Below are 9,505 nucleotides of genomic sequence, written 5' to 3'. Positions count from 1 at the left end.
CTTTTTCTCCTCCAATGTCTGTAAATGTGAGCTGCCTCTCCCTTTTGCTTTTCTTTGAATCTGTAGTTCTGAGGAGGAAAAAAAGCGCTTTCTGTTTCATCTATTTAATACAAATAATTCTCTCTGAAACCAAATGGGTAGAAAAAGTACCAGGAAATGTATAGAAAAGTCACTACACTAAGTCTGTCCTGAAGAAACCATGCCATTCGCAGAATATTCCACCGCTAAAGATGAGCACACAGAGAAGAGACCAGAAAAGACAGATGGGGAAGGATCTGGAAATGTGTCTGAGTGTGAGTCCTGGTGTGTATCATGAAATGGACCTTCCTGGCATAAGCTTGCAGAGCAGAATCCTTTTCAGCTGGAGAAGAACAGAGATGGTCATGTGCATCAGGCCTCAATTAAAGAAGGGTGGGGAAGACAATGTCATCTCAGAGATCAGTCACGAGCCACTCCCCCGACCTGAATGGGAGCCCTGTCGGGGAGCCTGCTGCGGGGCTATGAATAGCAATCCTAGCAATGGTACCAGTGGGAAAGGCTTTGTGGAGGGCACCGTATATCAAAGTGGGGAAGCCAAGCTGGCAGAGGAACTTGAGGAAAGCACTTATATGCAAACGTGTGGCACCTCTTGTGGACTTCCAGAAAGAACCAGGTGAAACTTTTAAATGGGATTGGAAATCCTATGTTACCAGCCCAGAGGAAATCTTAAGAGACCTAGCTGATTACTGTAAACATGACCCACTTTACGGGAAACTTAGAAACGTAGGCCATGCACCCTGTGAAGAATGACTGAGAGAAGTTCAGGTTTCTCACATAGAAAAGAAGTATAAGAATATGGAGTGGAGTTTAGCAGAAACACTCTGGTGTTAGGGTTTCATGGAGTCCAAATGCAATGCCTGAGACACCAACAGGAATGCATCCGAATTGCATGTTTTCGTGATTTGATCGTACATATTTTTCTTTTTTGGCCTGCCTCATATTAAAGAACTTTGACTTCATAATTTTGCTAAAGGAATTTTGGCAAGCAAAATAATAGACTCTCTGCAATTTACATAATCTTGCTTTAAAAAAAAATCAATATTGCTTCTGCATGAAGTTCTTCAATGTAATTTACACCACATATAGGATTTTCCCTGGAGAAACCTAGTCTAAAGGAAAGAGGATCAAGAAGAGAGACAGAGAGAATGAATTAGGTGATGTACACAGAGAGAGCACAGAAGGTGAGGAGGAGGCCAGGACATGGAAAGAGGCCAGGTCAGAAGGGACAGCAGGTGGTGCACACAGAAGCAAGAAAGAGGTCATCTGAAAAATTCTAAGAAGACAGAAGGAGAATGTGTTCAGAAATTCTGATTCCTCCAACAGGGGGAACCTGAAAAGGTGAGAAGCAAAGATTATAGGCTCTGGTCAGCACTGTGCATTCCAATAGGTCAGAGGGAGATGGGATTCATGTTTAAGGATGCAGACAGTTTCAGCGGGATGTACATGCAGCACAGTACAGTAGTTGGAGAAGATTCTAAAGAAGGCACTGGGAAGCTGCATCCCTGGGTCAGAAGTGGACAGTCAGGTCTTTAGTACCACATGCCCAAGGATTCCAGAACAGTGTCTGCCTATCCTCTGTCCTGGTTGTGGATGCCTCTGGGGCACCATTTTGAATCCTCTTGGCTTTGCCCCTTCTTTCAACTGATGCTACTGTGGCAATCCATCTGTACAGTTTCCTCCATTTCTGACACCACAGCATGGCACAGCTGAAGAACTGCTCAGTACGCACCAATGCTCAGCTCTGAAAATGGAGGGGAGTCCATGCCCTGTAGGAGAAAGCCCTAGACTATCATGGGAAAGGACCCTAGGATAAATGCTTTCCAAAAGCCCGGGAAGATGGTTCAGACACCCATTTCATGACTTCTCAGGTGATCGTGTGTGAGTAAGTGGCCCAGGAACGAGGGCCAGTTAGACCCTGCAAATGCTTCTTTGTATAGGTTTCCTTAGTCTCCTTTCCCTTCCCTGTCCCTCTGTCCTGCTCACTGGAATCATCCTCCCAAATAAACTACTCTGACACCAACCTTTATTTCCGGCTCTACTCCAGGCTGACACAGGCTAGGAAAATAATAGACTGAGTGAGAAGGAGCTAAGCCTCTCTGGGAAGGCTTCTTGTACATAACCTATCACCTTGCAGGGCAGGGGTAGGAGGGGCTTTAGAGCAAACAGTGAGGACACTTTCCCACTCCTTTGCTTTGGAGGGTACAGCTTGGGCCTGGTTTCTCCCTGGTTAAGGACACTCCTGTTTCAGTTCCTCTGCTCTTCAGAGATCATGTCACAGAAAACACATAGTTTCAGACTTAAAATCCCATACACTTCTCCAGACCAAAGACTCTCAGTTTCCACAAAGCTTAGTTTTAAGATAGAATTTCCAGATCTGCTCACGGATTTGGTCTCTGGCCCATGCATGCAGACCTAGTCATCAACGTTCCCCCCAAATTGGTCTCCTGAACCCTGGACATCCCTCCAGCTGTGACCTGACCAAAGCAATTGCAGGGGGATTCTTGCTTCTCGTCACTGAGACTTAGTTCTTGGTCACATAATTGGGACCCAGATAGTAGAATGCAGATCTTGGCTTCCAGAGAATTCAATTACAGTGTTGGAAGCACTAATTACCTGCTTTAAAAACCAACATTATTAGCCAAGAATAATTATTACTCCAAGGAAAGTGAAAACAATCAGGAAGGCCACTTTCAATAAAGCCACCTTCAATTTTAGCTTTCCTCCTTAGCAGAGTGGGGAACACACCCATTCCCCATCCTCCTCCTATTAAAAAGGAAATCCTCAACAGCAAGCAATCTGCTACTGAATTCCATTTATATTTTGTACCTTCAGTGTGAATAGTAATTAGACATAGTGACAAAAACACAACATGTGGCTCATACAACTTTTGGAATTTGTTATTTTAAACTCATTTTCAGGATATAAATGACTTTTGGAGTTGGAGTTGTGGTTGGTGGGTAAAGCATGTGAAGTGTGTGTGTGTGTATGTGTGTGTGCATGCATGCGTGTGTGTGGGGGGTGGGTATCCTAGTGAGGCTTCGTGGTTACCATGACTACACCACGAAACTCCCCTGGCAACTTGAACAGTGTATGGGCAAAAGGAGGGTCTGAAAAATCATACAAATGAAATCAGAGGGGGTTACAAATTCCCAAATTGGAAAACTATATTTCCTTAAATATCACTACCATCTGGGCACATTCTCTTTTAAGATTCTGTACTCCAGATGCATTTTTGCCAAACAAAGCAGAGTTATCTTTAGTAATAGAACATTGAAGGAGCAGTGACTGAATGTAACAATTCTAAGGAAATCTGGGAATCGACTCCACAGTGCTGCTTGATTTCACTGGCATTGTCGGGGGTCTCTGTGCTGCATAAATAAACTATCCCCTCAAGGGGAGCACCCTTGTTGAACTAGGGAGGGTGAAGTGGACAACACGACAATTCTTGTCATCTTTTCTTCAAAAATTTTTAAGTGTTTTTTTACATTTATTTTTGAGAGAGAGACAGAGTGTGAGCAGAGAAAGAGGGAGACATAGAATCCAAAGCAGGTTCTAGGCTCTGAGCTGTCAGCACAGAGCCCAACATGGGGCTTGAACCCACGAACCGTGAGATCATGACCTGAGCTGAAGTCAGATGCTTAACCAACTGAGCCACCTGGGCATCCCTCTCATCATCCTGTCTTAATCCACACCTGCCACCTCTCTAGTGGGCCTGCCTGGGCTCCTAAGCACACCATGGCACTGGGGAGAGATAACATAAGGAAGGAGGGTAAGGATGAACCACTGACTTTGGGCCTCAGGTTCTACATCCACAAATAATCAGGTTTGGAGTAAAAAGCCTTCCAGATGTTTTACTTTTCACTTTACATTTTCATTGCTTACACATGTCGTGTAAGGTCAGTGGGTGGAACAGAGACTTCTGGAATGATAGCATGAGGTCCTCTCTTGATCCACTCACCAGTGAGACTGGAGAAAATGCTTTAAAAACCCAACCATTAAGAACCTCTGGATGGGGTGCCTGGGTGGCTCAGTCGGTTGAGCGTCCGACTTTGGCTCAGGTCATGATCTTGCGGTCTGTGAGTTCGAGCCCCACATCGTGCTCTGTGCTGACAGCTCAGAGCCTGGAGCCTGCTTCGAATTCTGTGTCTCCCTCTCTCTCTGCCCCTCCCCCACTCATGCTCTGTCTCTCTCTCTCTCTCTCTCTCTCTGTCAAAGATAAATAAACATAAAAAAAAAAAAAAGAACTTCTGGAAATGGTCCCGTTTGCAAATGACAAGTGAAAAAACATGGATTCAAAAAAATATATGCAAATTAGGTAAAGGGTGGAGCTTGTAGAATCTGAATCAAGACACTTCCTTTATCACCCACTCCTGCTCAGCAAAGAGGAGACTCCACTCCAGGCTGCTGTGGCCAAGAACGCCGGGCTCCCTTGTCCCTGCTTCCAGTTGGAGGACTTTCTTCCCAGGAAAGCCCGCTTATCTTGCCCCAAATTATCTGCTGCTGAGGCAAAGATGCAGGTTAGTGGGCGTGGGAGGTGGGGACTCCCTTCTTCTGCCCAGCCCCCACGTGAGGGACAATGTTCTACCTTAGGCATCGTGTGCAGTCAATGTTGGGGTCTTGTTGCCTTTGCCAGGGCTTGTGAGGTGGTGGTTCCATACCAGCAAAGGCAAAGCAAGAGTACTTTAGGTTGTATTTCCTTCTCAACCCTCAACAAAGTGCTCAGGAAGTAGACCAGAGTGTCCCTCACAGCAAAGGTTGCCCTAGCCTCCAGCTCTGGAGATATCACTCAGAGATTTTGCCTAGGAGATTAGCAGACCATAAGACAGAGAGCTTCTAATCTCGTCAATTGAGCGTGGAGAAGTTCAAACCTCAGGGAGAGTGAAGGTTGTGGTAAAAGGTAATTAATTGGGTAGGGACTCATAAATTTAATGAAGATACGGCCCAGGCTATAGGCAGGCTAGTTTTCAGGAGAGAACTGGGGAAGGAGTTGGTAGGAGCTGGTAGGAGCTCTTCTGGGCTCAGAACAAATATCAGACACAGATTCACAGGAACCGTTCCTCCAAAGGAGCCACAATCTGGATTACAGTATAGAGCAATTTATGTCCCCGGGAGAATTGTTGAAAACAGTAGACAAGGAATAGAGTTTAACAGCTCTGGTTAAGTCAGAGGAAGAGACAAAGAGAACCCAACCAATACCTTCATTATCCCCAAATCTGCACCTTCTGAAGAGCAACACCAGAGGCTTAACACTGTGTGCGTGTGCGTGTGCGTGCGCGCGCGCGCGCACGCGTGTGTGTGTGTGTGTGTGTGTGTGTGTGTGTGTTGGGGGCGGAGAGGGAGGTGTGGATTGCAATAGACTTCACTAAAATCTGGTCAGGCACCCCAAAATACCAGTAACAAAATACCAGTACCCAGAGTTGCTACAATATTTAATCTCCAATGTTCGGTTACCAACAAAAAATTATGAGGCCTATAAAGAAATGGGAAAGTGTAACCTACACATGAGGGAAATAAAGAAGACAATAGAAACTGCTTGTGGGAATGACCAGATGTCAGATTTAACAACCAGAGGCTTCAAAGTAGTCTTTGTAAATATGTTCACAGAATTGAAGGAAGCCATGATTAAAGAAGAAACAGAAGGCAGTGTCACATCAAATAGAGAATATTCACAAAGAAATAAAAATTACAACATACAGCCGAGTGGAAATTCCGGAGTTGAAAAAATACATAACTGACATAAAAATTTGCTACAGGGGCTCACCAGTTGATTTGAAACAGCAAACCCAAGAATTCCCAAACCTGTAGATTAAAAAAGACTGTGCAAGATGAGAAATAGAAAAAAAGTGAATGAAAATGAACAGCATCTCAGAGAAACGTGGGAGACCATCAATCGTACCAATTTATGCATAATGGGCGAACAGGAGAGGAGAGAGAGAGAGAGGAGAAAACATTCAAAGAAATAGTGGCTTACAAGTTATGTAAGATTGCTGTAGCAAGTGAAGCAATATGAAGATGTATAAAGTAAATGCTGACAATCTTTTCACTCACAACTGTGTTCCTGACCCTCCCCCCAGGCAGCCAGTACAACTGCTTGGTATGTATCCTTCTAGACTTTTTTACATGCTCATGCAAAAATAAGCAAACCTACGTATTTAGCTTTTTAATATACAATATAGAGGGATAATATTCCATTGTTTGATGCATCACGATTTATGTAGCTATTTCCCTATTCAACCATTGCCTTGTTAGATCTTTAAAAACTGTGATTCTGTTTATCTAATAGCAGTCATCACCATGTAAAATTTATTCCCAACCACATCTAGCCCAATTTTAGAAGTTCAGGGAAATACCTGTGCTAGAATAGTTGCAGTAGAATTCATTGTCCTATGAATACTTACGCATGGGAGGTCACAGTGGAAAAAGAAAAAGATGTCAAAGATGAACTTGATCAGTATTCCATTTGGTTCAGCCCAATTTCCCATGTATCAAGTGTGATTTTAGTAGAAGTTCAGACTGTGTGTTAGTATGGCACAGAAAAAAAGGCTACGGATTTGGAGTGAGTGGCTGAGTTTGAATTCAAGTTAGTCACCATTTCAGTTGACAACGGCCATGATAATGTTAGATAATGACCGATTGCGAAATCCCAGCAGTGCACAACAATGAGGACTAATGAAGGTTGGGGGTGCGGGGGATAGACTGATCAAGACTTGGCTCAGTTGGGCTGCCTTGCTTCATGTGTCTGGCAAGAAAACTAGGCTGATGATGGCAGAGGTGCAAGAGAATACCCTCAACTATGGTCATCTCTCTGCACTTTTGCAGCCTCTGCTTACATCCTGTCTGCTAACCTCCCATCAGCCAAACAAGTCACGTAGCTGAACCCAGAGTCACCAGAGCACTGCAAGCTTACGTACATGGCGACACAAAGGGACGCATGATCCTGTTATTGGGGATGGAGTAAAGATTTGGAACCATTGCTCGGTCTATTATAGTCATTTGTGAGCAAGTTACTTTGTGTTATCTGAAAGAAGGAGATAATAGTATGCACCTTTGTAATTTTGTTTTGAGCGTTAGTTGCAATATTGTATGTACATCCCTTGGCACGTAGTACATAATCAATGGCTATTAACTTCCTTGCTTTATAACAGCTACATTGGAATATATGACGGTTTTATGTTCAAAATCTTAAACCATGTTGATCAAATTGAAAAAATTTGAAAAGCGTAGGCCATAAGTTAAAAAAATGCTTTTCTCAACACCCTAGTACAATAATGACTTCCACATTACGTATTAAATACCACGTGCACACATACTTTTGCATATTTGCATCCTGAGTATATGGGCCATTCTGAATTTTGCTATTTAAAATTTTCTGACATCAAAACATTGTGTTACAAGGGCTCAGTTGGTTAAGTGTCCGACTTCGGCTCAGGTCATGATCTCACAGTTTGTGGGTTTGAGCCCCGCATCAGTCTCTGTGCTGACAGCTTGGAGCCTGGAGCCTGCTTTGGATTCTGTATCTCCCTCTCTCTCTGCCCTTCCTCAACTCTCACATGTGCACACTCTTTCTCTCTCTCTCTCTCCCAGAAATAAACATTAAACAAAACAAAACAAAACATTGTTTTATACTTCTTATACTGTTTTCTCTCATAATCTCTTTCTGAGGCTTTGTGGTAGTTTATCATTTGGCTGGACCATATGAGGCAAACTATTTCATGGAGAGGTTTTGAGGCCTCTAGCCTGAGCATCAATTACCTGGGTTGGTGTCCTTTTGGTTTCAGAGTGTTGGCACCTGCTGAGTGATGGCGGGGAAGGTCTCGGGGCATGGGGGTTCTTGAGCTCCTATAAATCCTCTCTTCCCTGAGAAGACAAGCAAGCATGCAGGAAAAGTAATAAAGTCCTCAATGTTATATTAGTGTGACTGTGCCCGAGGGAGGAAAAACAGAGCCATCTGCAGGTGCTGTCAATGACAATGACACATAGCACCCAGCTCCAGCCCCACGGAGCTGATTTTGTGGTCTAAGATATTTTAGCCGGATGTAGGGCTAGATCTGTGGTTTTGTAAATCCAATGAAGGAGCCATATTGGCTCATTTGTTAAATTTGAAAGCGGTAAGTGAAGTGGACCTAGAATTGGTTTAATAAGGAAGTGGCTAAACAGGTGTGGCGAGTGGCAGGTGAACCCCATTCCCTGGGCACGTTCAGTACAATTGGGGAAGGTTTGGGCAGCAAGTCACTGCTCTTGTGAGGGGACTCATGTGACAAGCCACTGTTGCTAAGGCTAGTCCATTACTAGCTTCCATGTCAAATTAGGGACTCCGTTTATGTAGGAAAAGGGATTTTGTTTGGGGTTGTCTGATAAATATTTTCTTGTGAATTGCCTTGTGGAGGTGAGACTGGCTCCCTGAGGGTCCCGAACCCCACCATGTCATAAGCAGCAGCTCTCTAGAGGTGATTACATCGAGGAACTTCAGAGGGTACTCTGAGTATTCATCCTGTTTCCCGTAAGCATCTTTCGATTTCCCTGTGGAGCATTTCTTCTGTTTTTGTGCCTCAATTTACATGCCCAGCAATGGATCCCCGAGTTAATGGATAAATGACCTGATGTTTGTACAACTATATAAAGTGTTACCTAAATGTGGCCATTATTATCTTGAGACCTTAATGAATTAAGTGAGATAATTAAATGAGATAGAGCCAGTTAACGTTCTAAGCACATAAAGGCATTGAATTGTAGATACTATCACTATTACTACAAGATGTTTGAGTTTTATCTCCTTGTAGGTAAGATGTCTGAATGTTAACAGGGGCCTCCTGCTGAGGTCACATAAGTTTGAGAAATGCTCCATGGTTCTGTGTGTGTGTGTGTATTTCTAATACACATTCAGACCATAGAGCTAATGTGCCTGAAAAACACACTTTGGAAATATTTTCTCACCACCTATGGAAGGAGAGCGAAAATTTCAGATGGGGAGAATCATAGGGGGAATTAGAATTCTGATCTCTTCTCAAACAATGCTAATTCAGAAGCTGTCCTTGTCGCCTCCAAGGAAAATGCAGGGGACTTATTAACATCTCCTCTGTGCCAGGCATTGATCCTGGCACTTCAGATACAGTATTGCTAATAAAAGTATACTAATAGCTACCATTTATTGACCACCTAGAATGTGCCAGGCATTTCGTATAAGCGATCTTTACTACCCTTAACGTTTTTTGAAGAGTAGGTGGTATCATCCCCAGCTTAAAGATGGGGAGATGGAGGTTCCCAGGGCAAGTATGTGGAGCTAAGTTTCAAGTACAGGTCTGAAGGCTTCACGGCTTCTCTTTGTGAAACCCTGATAGGAGAATTTGGCATTTCCAGCAGCACTTAAGGAAGACTAGGGAAGGAAAGAGGAAAAGAAATAATCATAACAGCAGATGTTCACGTTCCTTCTACAGTTTAGAAAATGTTCCCCAACGCAGTTTCCCAT

The 9,505-nt window shown here is 43.6% G+C and overlaps 1 pseudogene; it reads left to right on the top strand.

The window, feature by feature from the left end:
- The first annotated feature begins 377 nt into the window (after positions 1-377).
- LOC125910421 (S-formylglutathione hydrolase-like) overlaps positions 378-9,505 on the top strand; it is a 50,598-nt pseudogene continuing 41,470 nt past the window's right edge.

The sequence above is a fragment of the Panthera uncia genome (genome assembly GCF_023721935.1).
Source record: "Panthera uncia isolate 11264 chromosome B3 unlocalized genomic scaffold, Puncia_PCG_1.0 HiC_scaffold_1, whole genome shotgun sequence".
NCBI lineage: Eukaryota > Metazoa > Chordata > Mammalia > Carnivora > Felidae > Panthera > Panthera uncia.
This window is presented reverse-complemented; position numbering and strand designations above follow the sequence as displayed.